This window comes from Astatotilapia calliptera, chromosome 5, assembly GCF_964374335.1.
Source record: "Astatotilapia calliptera chromosome 5, fAstCal68.1, whole genome shotgun sequence".
NCBI lineage: Eukaryota > Metazoa > Chordata > Actinopteri > Cichliformes > Cichlidae > Astatotilapia > Astatotilapia calliptera.
The window spans coordinates 31,745,216-31,761,047 of record NC_137426.1 but is presented as its reverse complement, the minus strand read 5'-3'; the positions used below and the strand labels follow the sequence as shown (position 1 = coordinate 31,761,047).

At 40.9% G+C, this 15,832-nt stretch overlaps 1 protein-coding gene and 1 long non-coding RNA gene across 15 annotated transcripts in view; one reads left to right on the top strand and one right to left on the bottom strand.

Annotated features, from left to right (window-relative positions):
• Positions 1–15,832, top strand: part of foxp1b (forkhead box P1b) — a 158,961-nt gene that overhangs the window by 12,622 nt on the left and 130,507 nt on the right. For 11 of the 14 annotated variants that reach the window (XR_013909316.1, XM_080302095.1, XM_080302089.1 and 8 more), the window contains exon 3: positions 5,800–5,861. The exons of the other annotated variants lie outside the window; for them this stretch is intronic. The gene's annotated coding sequence lies outside the window, so the exon portion shown is untranslated. The remainder of the gene's footprint in view (positions 1–5,799; positions 5,862–15,832) is intronic. 14 annotated transcript variants of the gene reach the window in all.
• On the bottom strand, positions 14,614–15,461 carry LOC145428958 (uncharacterized). The gene is made up of 2 exons (XR_013909318.1): positions 15,065–15,461; positions 14,614–14,701 (listed from the first exon to the last, which is right to left on the bottom strand). It is a non-coding gene; the product is annotated as an uncharacterized LOC145428958 (long non-coding RNA).

Genomic DNA, 15,832 nt, shown 5'->3' with positions numbered 1-15,832 from the left:
CAGAGGTGAGAACAATTTGAGCAATAAATTTTAGAATCACTGATGCAGGATTGACTGTTTCAGTACAGGATTAGCTAATGCATGATTTCATGCTCTAGAAGCAATAATAGATTTGTTTTGTTTTTGCCTTCAAATCCCTCCACCTTCATTGATTGCAACGCCACACCCTCCTACCAGTGACCATCATAGTGACAGCTTTTTTTCCACCAAGTGAGATCATGCCATTGGAGACTGTGAGTTGTTCTCATCAGGGTCAACCACATAATGCCAGTCAATATGTAAACAATGGTGGAGACAGTTTCTCATAGTCTAACTGACATTTTCTTGGCTGATGATTCATCTGAAGATGTCATCTCACAAAGTGTTTTCAGGGTGCTCTGTACTTAGAGAATGAATATTTCACTCCGTGATCTCTGTTCACCGCATTCACTGCCATATGCAGCGTATGTTAGTATCACAGGCTGTTCACGGCAATTGACTTCTTGTCTGGACTCTGGTCCACTGTATTCCTGACATCAGAACAGAAGTTCTTGTCTAAACAAACTATTATTGCTGACAGAATGGACCTATTTATTTTTATTTTTCATTTTTACTGTAAACTTTCCAGTCCCTAAAACACAAGCAAAACCCCTGAAGAAATGGAGTGAACATCAGAAGTGGCTCTGATCATGTCCAAACAAACCCTGAATCTCTAAAGATAACAGATAAAACGTTGTTTAATTTGTTCTCCACTGCTTTTTAAATACGATATTTCCTTCTCTAATTGGTGATATGCACAGATTTGAGCATTTAATTGCAATAGATGCACTATTTTCCTGTGACAGCCTACAGTAAAAAGAGTGAAAACACCCGTAAAATGAGTTTCAAAGCACTCCTGCAGCATCATCTAAAATGTTTATTCATACTGAATAGATATCAGCATGTGTCGTTGAATGTGTCAGCTGACAAATGATGAGAAACTTTAGTTTAGAGCTGCCAGAAATAAATATATTTCTATTTGATTTTTTTAAACACACAAATAAAACCACAAGGGTAAATGAGTATTCACCTCAAATTATTCAGTACAGGATGTTTTGGTTTGTGATGACACTTCCATTCGGTTTGCCCTGTGATTGATGTCAGAAGTCTTTCAAAACAATAATGTAGAATGCACCACCAGAATCCACCTGAACATTTTTGCAGTTAGCAAGTTGTTTTTGATCAGATGACAGATGGATGATTTTTATCAGATGGTGGCTACGTGCTACTATTGAGAGAACGATTAACAGGCGTTGTATTATTTACTAAACATTTTCGTTATCAGTATTGGGAAATAAGAAAACATATGCAGTGCTAATTCACTTACAGCCACAGAGTTGTTGTTGTTGTTGCTTCACCGGTAAACGTTTTAATATGCTAATGATGTTGTGTTGAGGACACCTCCACATAAGGAGTAAACATAGGCGCCTTGTATTTTATCCTCCTTTTGTTTGTTTTTTTGCTTCTTTAGATGGTGTCAGCTAAAGGCATGTTTCTGATATAAAGAGCCCTGTTACTGAAGTTACAGGAGGCAAAGGAGTTTCCTTGCTTTCATGTTGTGAGAGTGAAACCACAGATATTTTTCTGCTTTCTCCACTCGTGCTAATGTAAATGATTTGCATGGAGTTTGTCCCTGCTGATTAAGGCTGTTTGGACTGTTCTTCTTTGGAACCATGCCAATTGAATTTTCTGCCTTCTAACACGCTTGGAGAGTGGGGAATATGGTTCTCATTGGGGCCTGAGGCTTGATCTCCTTCTAGCCTCCCCCAGTCCTTTCACATCACTCTGACAATTAGTAAGCTCGACCATTCCCAAATGACACACGTAATTAAAGAGTTGGCATTATAATTACAATATGCTTATTGTCTGTTTATGGGTTCTGTGAAGTGCATAATGCACTTGGAGATTTCTTTGGTGTAAATGGATTTAGGGCTCTTAATATACTTGGTGGCAAATGTGATTTCATGTGGTTAACATCTTGAAAAACCTCCTTTATCAGCCCGCTGACAGTTGCTCGGTTTGTCACGCATAAAACACAGTTTTGGCTGAAAGAAAAAGGTGGCACCAGAAAAAAAAAAAAATTTAGTCATGGGCTTTTAACAGGTACAACAGTAAATGCATGTTAAGTAAATGATGCAATTTATTTCCTTTTTCTCATTGCCAGATTGGCTGCCACGGGACCTCTGCCAGCTTTAAATAAGTGGTACACAGATGGTATTCACATGGTGCTCACTTGGTTACAAAACGGTCCCAGGGAATAAAGCCCTGCCACAACAACCATTAGGTCAGCTGGTGAGCCTGTTGCTTTTGCACTTTGTGTGTACAAATGGGTTAATGTTGTGTCATTGGGCCGAATTCTTTGGTTAGCACGGCTCGTTCTCCGGGCTCCAAAGTGAATTGAAGATGCACTGGTGAAGGCTGGGATAGAGAAGTAGGAGAGAGATCCTCTCCTCTCCTCTCCTCTCCTCTCACTCTGCAGCTGTGCAGGTCTCCAGGCTCGCTGGCTTTTTGGAGAAGTGGTGAACTGTGTCATCTCCAGTCACTAACAACTAACAGCTGCAGCGCCAGCCGCTGCTGCAGATCGAGGGACAATGTGGAACCGATTTTCTAACATAGAGAAATAAATAAACAAACCCTGTGGAAAAAAAGAAACAATACCACAAACAACACACAGCTTATGCAAATGCGGGGAAATGTGTTCGGGAATCGATAAGCCCTATTTGTGTGCAAAGAGACTATAGGACAAGAGTGACCATTTTACCAGAGATCCACATAGCCTGTGTGCGCTATTTTATTTGCAAGTGATACCTCAGAATATGTGTTTTTTTCTCCGTTACAGTATATGTCAAAGCTGCACATTATTAGTGTATTTGCTAGTGCGTGTACTCGTAACATACCAGATGTTTGAACTAAAGTTGAAGCAAAGTTTTAGTCACTTGTGGTGAGAAAGGAGTCAAACTTTTAGTGGGCTAAAGGTTGAATATCATAACAAACTGCACACTCACATAGTTAATTAGAGATATTTTTCAGGAAATAGTAAATCTATGTCAGCATCTTAAGCCCTTTTACTTTTGGTCTCATTTGCTGCTCTTATAAATTTGGGCATTCTGAGTGTGGCAAGAAAAATGAAAACTTAACATTGTTTAGCTTTTAATCCCAGTCACCTTGTAATTGTTTCTTTGTCATAAGCAGCTATTAGTATTGCTAGAAAATGGTAATGCTTTGAGAGACTCATCTCTTCCAGAGAATGGCTCTCTATCACACTCTCACATTCTTTTAAAAGGGAAAAGGAAGATGAATTTTGTCCATAAAGGCTGTATCACAAGGGCTTTTTATCCTAAATGGCTCTGGGGATTGTTATCTGTGGGAAGTGTGTCCTGCCTCCGTCGTGTTCAATCAAGTGTCCACTTAGCTGTGACTGGGAGTAATTGTTCCCAAGTGGGCCACACACTGACCTGTTAATGTCTGTGTTGACCCTGTAACCTTGTCAGCACGTCTTAGGGAGGAGTTTAAATCATGTGGATCTCCTCGGTGTCTTTACGCTACCGGGTCAAGTGGGCGTTGGTCCTGAAACACCACTCTCTTGTAATGGTCCCCGGTAGCATGGGTCAGCTAGGGGTGTTCCCAAAGATCGCCTCTTATTAAATGAGGTGCTGGGAGTGCTGTGACTTAATGGGTCAGGCCATTGATCCGATTCACCGCCAGTGTCCCAGTCTCTGCTCTGCGGCCCAGTCGGTGACTTGACTCTAGCTGATTTTAAGTTACACTAAACCAGAGAGCCATCTCACTTTGAATGTATCTTACTGAACCCTTCCCTTGAATTTCAGACTTTACACAGTACACATTCAAGGCAGCAGTGATGTTCACACATGGGCCTCTGCCCAGTCGGAAGATTTAAATAGTCCTGGGTGACAGAGCAAGCTTGAGTGTACGTCTAGAGGAGGATGAAATATAACTTTTAGTTGTTTACTCATAAAGTTGCTTACTCAGTTACATTCATAGAAAGCTATTTCTGATATTTTTGTATGATATATGGATGCACTGATATATAGTCTGATTATGAATTTAGGTCAGTTTTGGCACTGCCGACTAGTATTAGCATATAGATAAATAACCAGAAATTACTAGGATATTGTGGTCGAGTAGTATGTTATTTCTCGAAAAGGAGATGTCCTTGTTTACCAGGAACAAAGAGATAACTAAATAGATACAAAATAAAAAGACTGGAAAATATCATTATTAGCTATTGGCCAAATAGTTTTTTAAACATCAAATCATAAGAGCGCTTGAGAGCTCATGAAATCCCAGTCTATTTGTGATACAGCGCGTAAATCCCATCATATTTGGATCTTCTCATGAAGTCTGAGTGCTGTACTTTTGATGTGGCAAACTTGGCAGCAATCCTTGGCCGAAGTCACAGACTGCCCTCTGTCGTCAAACTTGAAGTTAGGGGACCGTCTGAAAGCAAGTGCTTCAATTGAAGGGCATGGGGACACAATAGAGGAGCCATCAATCCATGAGGGGGGCTGTCTGTTGGGATCAACATTTTTTTGTGAGTAATGACAGGCATGCAACAGAGTAATCAGAAGGGTCTTATCTTGGGCCAATGGTAGGCCCAGGAATGTGGACGGCCTGTGGAAACAGCAGTCGCACTAATGGGGTTAGTTGAATTCCATACTGGTGAATTATGAGGAGCTGGGACGTTTGGGCTGTGGTTTGTTGTGTCTGGTTGGAAAGCTACACCGCTCCACACACAGAGTTATAGATTTGGTTTTTAACACACTTTCTCATAGAGCAGGCCAATTAACTGGGAGCTGCACTGCTTTGCTGTGTTGCTAGAGACACAGCCACATTAAACAGCAAACATGTACACACATATATCATGGGCCAACAAGCCACACATGCAGCCGTGACTCCTGTGACAGGGACAAAACCAGATGTAATCTGTTATGCAGCCTCATTTGCATGATCTGAGTTGTATATGGAAGTCATTAGCCTCTTTCCACTTGTTTATCTGGCTACAGATGAATGCTTTTGAGCTAAACAGGTTTTTAAATAAACTACATGCGTGTCGTGTTACAAGCTATTTTGGAATGTACAAGTGCTGTGACATTTATGTCAAAGACTATACAGTAATATAAAATATGTTACTCATGTTTCTGTTTTACACTCATCAAACCACTCAGAGTTGTGGCATTTTTCTTGTCATATCACGACGGTGATTAACGCCTATTACACAACCTTAATTATCCTTTTGTGTCACCTTGCTTATTTTGTTGTGCGATTTGGTCATGTTCTTTGCTGTTTTTCTTTTTTACATTTACATATTATAAAGTACACGCTGTATAAAATCAATTCAGCGTATTGTTATGTTGATATTGCAAATACTCAAAGGGAATATTGTAACATCTTTACTGGTTTAGGGTGAGACATAAACCACAGATACAAACACTTTTGATATTTTTCATTGTGTACCTGTCATAGTTTCTTATGTGCATGTTCTGATATGAAAGGAAGATAACTTGGTATGCATATAGGCCAAGAGATGCCAACAGGAATCAGTGTGTCATAACTTAACAAATACCTGTGGCTGAAGACCATCACGTTTACTTTTGACATTCCTTATGTCATTTCTGTACGCGTGGGCTTCGCGGACCGGGGTAGGGGCTTTCCCCACCTTTCACTTCCTGTTTGTAATCTTTGTATCTTTCCCCTTCCTTTTCTCTCTCTCTCTCTCTGTTTGTGTCCTCTGTGTGAAACCCCCGTGGTCCTGCCTTCAAGACCGTAAGCTGAAGTCTGATTGGAGGAATGGCGTGCCAGTCGACCCTGCACCAGTGATCAGGGTATGTGTCAGTCCTCCCACTATAACTCTTCTCTTACTGCATACAGTAATGTGCCTGCTGTTTGTCTGTGAAGTGTCTTCAAAGCACTGTAAGATGTGACTTTTCGGCTTACGTGTTTCAAGCCATAATTTGTTTGAAACACATCCCAACAGAATATCGTCAGTTTTTTAGCAGTTTCACTGTTAGGCTTCACTGGCTACTAAGCACAGATGTGAATAATAGAGACACAAATAGTCCCGGAGAGAGTTTACTGTTTTGGGGAAAATATCTAATTTTAGTGACCATTATTGCAATTATTTTAAATAAATAAACTTCAGCTCTGCATCTGTGAGGACTGGTCCCAGGCTTCTAAACTGCTGCCCCACTTGTCCAGATTTTGCCAGCAGTTTAAAAAAGGCTGCTCTTGTAAGTGGCTGTTTTCCCAGATGGAGAATCAGGACAGTCAATCAGGGGTACTTCACTACCCCCTATTCCTGGAGGTCCCAATTCAGACCTTTTAAATGGAAACTCTTAAAACAATGATATGATATTGTTCGATTCAAGTATGAAGGATAATAATACAAAAGTTTAACCATGATTTGGGTAACATTTTGAGGGTGAAGTTGTAATTCTAGCTGTTCTGGCCATTACAACCATTTAAAATGTCCTTATATTATCTTCTTGAAACAGTGAGGTGATTAACTGAATAATAATAGTTGACACCTGATTTTTGGATGAATTCAGAAAGAGTATAAAAGCATAAAAATTCACAGCTTCCTAAATATTTGCTGGTTTTCAGAGTCTTCTGTGAAAGTAGCTTAAATCTTTGTATCTTTGGGTTTTGGATTGCTGGTCAGACAAAACATGACACGTCCTTGAGCATCAGAACTTGATAATGGGAATTGTTTGCATTTTGTTAGAGATAATAAAATTAGCTGTTTCTCTGCTAGTCTGAAAGAATAACACAAATGACTGCTTTAATATATTTTAAAAAAAGCCTTTTCTTCTTCCAGAAAAATCCATACTTTTTGTTTTCGTGAATGTTATGTCCAGAAGTTTTTAGTGCCCCATTATAACAACAGTCTAAAATCAATAAATTGTTTAATATCTGTTAATGCAGCACGTCACGCGCCGTTTAAACGTTGCACCATCTGCTGCTTTCTGTTTGTGACTCTCCTTTGTTTTTTAATATCTTTGGTGTGAAGTAGTCTTTCCATCCCTCTTCTCACCTCTGTCTGCCCCGGGAGCCCTGATTGGCTGAACACTTTCTGCACTATAGTCTGGCTGCTTGCCAGCCATACTGCCAGTGGCTGCCGTGCCCCCTGATCAGAAGAGAATGTGACATTTGTGCAGAGGTAATGGAATCTGCGTGCAATTAAATCTCTGACTGTGAAGAGGAGTCTATCTCCTCCTGCTCCCCCCATCTCCTGCCATTCCCAGCAGCAGGGGGGGTCAGGCACGATGATGAAACCATCCCAGCAGGCCCCTTCGCTGCACTCTGTTTCCCAATCTCCATGTCAGGTTGTATTTTTTAACTTTGCCGCACTAGACCTGCCTCTATCTGGCAATTAATTGCAGAAAATGTCAGTTAGGAATCTCTCCAAATATTGTATAAAAATTAATATTCAATTAGAAAGATTACGTTACACGGCGGTAACATTACCAGCGTTGTGGTGAATACTGCTGCAGGTGACAGTTGTTATTTAGTCGTGAGCGTTGTTGGGTAGTTAAGCATGGTTGGATGTGTTCTTTTCTTAGACGACTGGCACAGAGCGAGAAAGAGAGGCAGAGGGCAGATTCATGCATGGATGAGAAAAGGGTCATATCTCTCTGCTCCTCTTTCTCTACTGGCCTGCCACTACACTTAACGCCTCATTTGTGGGCTTTGTGGCCAATGGCTTGAGTCTGCTATCCGTTGCCATAAAAGGCAGTTTTTTCCTCTCTGCTGATGGGGCACTTGCTTGTGGGTTAATACCAGACCCCCACTACAGGCAGACTCATATCTAATGGATAATGGATATGCATATCCCCATCAGGACTGCTCATAAACATAAAACTCGCTGCTGCCATTGTATTGGTGGAGCTAGCTGAGAAGAACAGAGCAGCACCATGTGAGCATTTCCCTTGAACTTGTGTAGGAGTAGTTCATATCTGTGTTCCTTGTCCTCACAGGGTGGACCGAGATGCAGGATATCCAGGTCAAGGTTTGGCTAAATCCTCCCTTGTTGTTCACACCCTGTGTAGGTCTGTCCTAAAGGCACAATCTAAGGCTATACCTCCCTGCAGATCGGCCACTCGATTAACTACATAATGTGATTATTGAAATGGGAATTCATCTTCCTGTTCCTTCGAACAATGAAAGATTACAGTTTATTTTTTCACGTTCTGCTGCTGAGTGTCAGAGCCCAGCTTTAATGTGACTGGTTTCCTGTCACAGTTGACTCTTCTTTTCACGTTCAGCTTTCTCTGGTAATGTATTTTGTCATGATGAATTATTAATATCAGCGCTGGTTGAAGGGAGTGTTGTCTCAGAAAATATGAGAGTCACTCTGTTTCTTTGTATTCCTGCAACCAAGGGTTAATTTACACCAACAATCAAATGAACCGTCCCGTTTCCTTGCTGCCGTATGGATCGTGCTGAAAAGCTGCTGGTCTTAACTTTATTCGCTAACATCCTGCTAAACATCAGAGAGAGCCATTCCTGTTTTCCTCTGTTACAGATGGCTTTGGTGTGTTTTGCGATAAAGAGAAAAAGGCTTTGCTCGGAGAAGGAGACAGAAGAGGCTTACGCCATTAGTGTCATTCGAATGGTGAATTAGATCAGACTGACAGATAGATGCGGAAAATTGTTTTAATTGTATAATTATCTCTGGTTAGCCACTTATGCGGAAAAGTGCTGTGATGTGGGTGAAGGCCAGGGAAGAGCACATTTTGGCCTTTATGTGCTTATTTTGTCTTTGCACAGCAAATGAACAACAATTGGGGGTCCTAAGGATAAAACATAAACACACCCAAACGCACAGACACTCACACTCCCCCTGGGCAGGTTGAGACGTGTTCATTGAAATGCTGCCCTTTAAAGTAATGTGTCTGGCCAGTGAGCCTTCTCCTCAGGCAAAGAGGAAGGCGCCTATAACTGTCTGCTGAAGATGGCACAGCTTAGCACAAGTGTAACAGCTATGCACAACATTCGGAGGAGAAGGAGAGGCTGAATATATTTGTGGCATGCCTAACCGCATTCAGCTGATTTCTGATCGGATGCAAAATAGTAGACTACGCGCAGATGGCAGTAAATATGTGGCTTAATAACTGCCGCCTGCTTTGTGCATTTTTTTCTTTTGTAAAACATTCCCATGAAAGAGTTTGCATGAAGCTCCTATCTTCAACTGCCAATTTGGTTGGAAAATATTGCTGTTTTAAACAGTGACGACTTACTGTTGCAACATGTGCTGCTGCGTAGCGTCCGATTTATTAACGTAGTCCTAATTTGTTAATTCTTTTTCACTTAGATCATTATTTTAATAGTTTTGGACAGAAGCAATCTACCATTCCATCCTTTGGGCAAACATTGTCATTACTGTTGAAGTGTCAGCTGCTTTTACTGAATACTGCTGCTGTTTTAAAGCTTCTGTAGAGGTCTTGGGTTCAGATTTAAAGAAAATGTCCTGATCTTAATTCCAGCAGACTCTATCATTGAAAGAATTTGATGCAGTTTTCTAAAATACCTAATGCTCTGTTTGGTGTCCTCTAAATGTACAATTTTTATTACATTTTCATAGAGATAAAAGCATCCTGGCTGTAGCATATAGTCTTATTTTGACAGATCAGTTTCTGAGTGATTTTTTTTCTAGCCCGGTGGGCAAAGCTAAGCCCAGGCCAAACACTGATGCGCTGCAGTCAGCAGCTGCATGCCATTTTCAGCTCAGCTCATTCAAGTGTAATAAAACAATGCAAGAAGTGCTGGAGGATTGCGGCCCTGGATGCTCTCGCTCTTGAAATAGGACCACCTTTCGGGCAACCGTATAAACAGTAAGGGGAGCTGCTATCCTGTGAGTTTCTGTCGTTCATTTAATTCATCGGGCGTTCCTGTTCCTGCTGTGTCCCCGATCAGAAATATTTGATTATGTAACAGGCCTGGTGGTTTGTAATCGTATCAAGAAAGACCTTCAATAGTTAATCAAAAAATGAATGTTTGCACACTGCACCAGTCTCGAAATCCACAGCGATTCATGGACTGCGAGCTTGTCATGTCTCAGTTGTTACCTTCGTCATGCTCCGTTGTTCAGTTGCATCTCCTGTTATAATGCACAGGGGATTAGCAGGTAACAAGGCAGCAGCACTCCTCTGAGGATGTTGCGCGTGGCTTTGAATGTCTCACACAATACAACATAAATGAGGCGGGGGGTGGGTGTCCCACCAAATGGTGATTTCCCAGCTACACAGGGAGCCTCCTCCTGGATAATGTGGTAATGAAAGGTGACAGGAAGGACTCAGGGTCTGGAACGAAGCCGGGGCAGCTGGTCAGAGCAGGAGTATAGGAAGTAGTGCGCACCCGGGCTAAAGTGCAGCGAGAAGCAAATTAAAGCTCATATCTGCCATCTCCCTCGCCTCCCTGCACTTTCCTGTTTGGACTTGAAGGTGATTGGGAGCCAAGGCGGTGACAGTTGACGGAAGCTGCGCGGAGGAGAGAGTATTTATTTACAGTGAGATGCAGCGATGCTTGTTCAGGATGCGGTTTCACGCAGGATGTGCACCCCCTTCTCCACCACCACCACCACACACACAGACACACACCTCCTCCCATCTTTCTCATCTCCACCCTTACACTACAATCCCCAGGTTTGATCAAGAATGGGAAGTGGGTTATTGGAGAGGAGGGGCTGGCCTGCTGCAAGCCAGGCAGCCTGCATTGTGTAAGAGGCTGGGTCTGGATCCAGCCAGCAGAGAGCTCACTCAGCATGTCTTCCTGCCTAACCCAGGAGGTGGTACCAAAGTCAACATGGGTCACTGAAAAAAAGGAGTGTGTGAAGCACTAAGATTGTATTGTGTGACAGAGATTTTCTTGAGGTGTTACATAATCTAATTAAAAAAAAAAAAGGCAGTGAACAAAACGGAGCCTGTGAGAAAAGCTTACATTTAAAAGAGTGTGTGTTTTAAGAAATGAGTGTGTCAGGTTCCCTTCCAGGAATTCTACCTTGTAAAGCAGGGGTGGGCAGGTAAGGGTGGGGGTGGGGGTGTAAATCCCAATAATTACACTGTACACTGGTTGAAGTGCAATTACCATTGTTGTCACCCTATAATACACTATTCACTATTTTAGTAAACTGCTCATTTTAAAACATGCAAGTGTGTGCAACATCCTTTCATACCACCCAGGAGGAAATATCCTGAAACTATTAGTTGATTAGTCAGATAAAAGTGAACCTGCTGCAGGCACACCTTTTTTGCTTTTTCATTAGATTCCAACTTCGGCTTTCGTCTGGTAGGATATCAGATGGTAAGCATGTGAGTGTGTTGAAAAGGTGAGCCGTTCTGATCTCTGCTCACTAGCTGTCATGTCGGCATTAATCCGTCCAAAGTTTCAAAGGCAGGTTTTATGACCCGCCTTACGGCCTCATCTGTGTGGACAGCAGCATCTAAACTCTGGAGAACCTGCCACATAAAATCCACATCTGTTAAAGCCTAAATTGTAAAACAGCCCCCACATGTCCAGGCAGTGTTGAGTTAATAATATACTTAAAGTACAGCTCCCTGCAGCAACGGCAGCCATTGTCTTACATTCGCTTCTTTGGGCAAGACTTACAGCTTTTTGAATGCCTTTTTGGACCTTCACAGACTATTTGTTTTTTATTTTTTTTTAATGTTTTTGACAAGTAAAGTTTAGTAGTCAGTCTTGTAGATTTATCAAAATTGAATTTGTAACAACCAAGTGCTGAAACCAACAAGAATGGACTGAATCTACTTTTACTTGTAGTGTAGTTAAAGATCAATATGAAAACGACAGACAATTTTTATTAAATCAGAAGTAGGATTAGAAAGCAAAAGCAAGTATTATTCTCAGTCTTGAGGTTTGCCACCACTGTCCAATATATAAAGGATGATTAACACATCTGTGGGTGATGCAATTTAAACAGCAGTTGTCATTACAGATACACAGTTGCTACACACACGTTTGTCGTCACAGTCTCTAAAAGAGGAAGTATTGCTTCTCCTCGCTGGTGAATTCAATCATTGCTTCCATCAGTGCTCTCAGAAGTCAAATGTACTGCGCGTTAACAAGTGCTTTCTGTGCTTCTTTTATCCCTTTTAGTTAGCCGTGTGCTAGTCATTTCTGTCGTGGGACACATCTTCAAATCTGTGAAGGTAGCTATTGACCTGACAGGAGCAGCATGTGGATGTGACTCACATATACAACAACATAAATTTCAGTACTGATTTGAGGTTTCTTCAAAGGCATCTGGCAAATAACCTAAGGGAGAACCACAGTGCGGCAGTCGAGGGGGAAAGATACATTTAGAATAACCATGAAAAGCAGACATTGTTGGTGGGAGGGCAGATGAGTAATGTAAGATAACCAGTTACCACATAGTTCTTTTTTAGGTGTCTCGTGTCAATGACTTCAGAACGTTGAGGATTTATTTAAATTAACAAGGTACAATTGACAGAAAATACATTTTAAATGTTATGTGACTCAGTAGCTAGAGCTATCGTGTATTCTACATGTGTTTGATAAATTGGTTTCACACAGTGAAGTAAGTGTAGGCACAAGTAAAAAGCTAAAAAAGTTTGGTGTCAGAAAGCTTTTTATTGTTATTTTTACTTTTGGCTCTGTGTGATGTCAGGTAGAGGGGATATTTTTGATATTGTCTTCTAACAAAGTACAACTGTGGCTATTACTACAGGTCCACCCACCCGCTATTTATGACAGTTGGGGGGAGGGGTACATGAAGATTATTTTGAAGTGTACAAAAACTGTTTTACTAGAGAATAAGAACAAAAAATATGCAGCTCAAAATGAGCAGAATTGTGAATTAATTAAAATTAGTGAATTAAAATTCACTAATGCATTACAGCACAAGTGATTTGATCTAAAAGTCTTGACATAAATAGGCAATGGCTGAAAGTCTAGGACTTTCTGTCTGTGCTTTTGTAATATCTGTATTTATGGGGGTAAAAAGAATTTGCAATAGCAATATACTGCAAAGTTTATTTCCATTCACAAACCAAACATTCCCTCTTTAAAAAAGTGTATTTTAGCAACATTAGGAAGTTCAAATAGTCATATAGTATTGTTAAATGCTTTTATCGGGTCGGCAGACTCAGCAACAACACTTGTAACTGCTCTAGACGCAGAGGGAGCAGTCTTAAAGTGTTTTTATTCATCTATGGCAGTGTATGTAATAGATGATGACAGCCTGGTCACCTCTTCCTTCAATTGGTTTGGATTTTCTATTTACTGCTATACACAATGCTGTGTATAGTTGGGTCTTAGACTAATTGATGTTTTGGAAGATGAGTCCAATTGGATGAGTCATTAGGCCTATTACCAGAGTTTTATTAAATGCCCCCACCCAAAAGGGGGGAAAAAGTCCGCTCTGGAATATTTCCTTCCTAGAATAACAGGCGCTTGGATTGGTAAAAGGCAGATAATATATGTGTGAGATTGATCAGTGAGTAGCGACCCCATTATCTCCTGAGATGTTAATTACACTGTGCTCAGCTTGCATGTCAAAAGGCAGATAATTGAAGAAGGTAAAAGATGTGCCACACTTTATTTATGCTTTCACTTGCTGGTAGAGGATTTGCTCTCTCTTGTATGTTCTCTTCCCGCCTCATCTTTCTTCTCTCCCTTTTTTGTCTGCAGTGTATTTATTCTTCGGTAATATCACATTGTCATATAGCTGATACATTTTTGGAGTTATTATTCACAGTCCTCACTGTGACAGATGTTCTGTCCTGTCTCTATGTCACAGCTGTCTGCAGGGGCTGTAAAAATCCTAAAATGATTTAAATGAAATTACCTGAATTCAAGACCTTTAAAGGTTCTTGTATTTAGATGTTAGATAAATAGTTTTTTTGGACCTCCTGAAGATCTCTGTGCTGCATTCCCCCCCCCCCCCCCCAATTTTTTATGTGTCACTTATGCATGTGGACACATTGATAATTGCAATCTGTTTCTCAAATCAGCAAAGTGGAGTACAACCTCTTACAGGCCATCAAACTGAGGGAAGCTGCAACTTCTTAAACCTTATTAAATGTCTTAAACGTCATTGCCAGTTCTAGCTGTTTAGTCTTGGATTGTGATTCATGGAAAGTAGCTTTGCATGATTCACAGTTCAGAATATTTTCTCATGCATCATTTTGGAGCCCACCAGTTTTCTTTTAAGCAAACTCTCATCTGATCGGTTACCCTGAGATAACCATATTAATTCTCTCATTGGCTTCGTACAGGTCAGTGAGCAGAAAATAGCTGAAAGTGAGTTTAAACCAGTGGTTTGCAGTTATTGCTCAATTCTTTGACCTGATTTCATGAAAACCTGGTCATGGTTACTAGGAACATTCACCACACCATCAGTGTACATTTGTTAGAAAATAAATAAAGACATTACAAGTCCTGTTTAAAATTAGCTGTGATTTACTGTACTAGGATAATGCTGTGTAAAAATACACATGAACCATATATATATGCTTGGGCTGCAGTGGCTACAGCTGTTAAAGCATGAGCCAGAGTGTTGGAGAATGACAGACGAGTAAAAGAATGATGATGGAAACATTTTTGGGTGAGTTTTAGTACTTTAATCCGGCACTGGAATTACAGCATCTGTCCAGCGCAGTCTTCCCAGGTGTACATTGAGATGAGTCTGTGAGAAGCAACAGAAACTTATTTGCAAAAATACTGTTGCTATTGTCTTTTTGTTCTTTCTTTTCTTTTCTTTTTTTTTAAAACATTGTTTGTGTCTTCAGCGTAGTTCCCCCCACATCTGAGCACACGGTGTCTGTAAACTTCCTATTGACATTGTATAAGCCATAGGGGACATTTTGTATTTAAAAGAAAGAAAAAAAAGTCTTGTTTGTTTTTCGCGTGCTTATAGAGATAGCGTTTCCTGTGGTTTCCTGTGGTATCTCTGTGTGCTGCAATTTACAAGTGCACGTGAATGCCGTCTGCACTCCCAAAAGTGAGAAAGTGCACATACATACACACACATATACGCAGCTATACATACACTCTGATGTTCTTTTCTTCTTTCTGTGTTGTCATCTTTGCTTGGGGCGGAGCCTCAAGCAAGTGGTCAGGCTGTGGTCATCTGTCTTTAGGGCTGATGGACAGCAGCATGATTTAGTGCATCACCTGGTGGACACTGTTAAAAATGAGCCCCTTAGATGACATAGTTAGACATGTTTTTTCAGCTGTTGTCTACTTTTATGCACTTTTTCCCCCCTTGCCTTACGTGGGTGAAATTCATTTAATCTTTGAATCAGAGTTTACAGTGACATCATCGGTGCAGAGAATAAGCAGCTGCACTGACGGGAAAAGAAGGAAAATTCACCCCTTTATGAAATTGTGTTCGAAGGCAAAGTTGAAGGTCAAGAGGGAGTTTATAGTAGGACTTTTTTTTTTTTGGAAGTGTTGAAATAAGAGAGCTGCTTAAAAGCCCACCTCTTCCTAACAGGAAACCCAGTGCAGAGATGAAGCCGTGGGGTGTAGCGCAGTTTCACCTTTGCTTTGACATCTTCTGGCTTTTCTTTACTTTGTCTGACCAATATCTGAAATCCATTAGCATCTTCCTACTTGTTTATGTGTAGGCCAGGAGGCTCCAGGAGGCAGACGGTGAACTTCATTGAATTTAAGGTTTTTATGGTATTAAGTTGAAGTGTCTTTTTCTCATTTTGACCACTTTTTGTGTGCCAGAGAAAGACCTCTGATCTCTCAGATGCTAGCAAGCTATATTTTGCTGTGGCAGTGCAGCCTTATCTGCGCTTGAGGTCTGTAC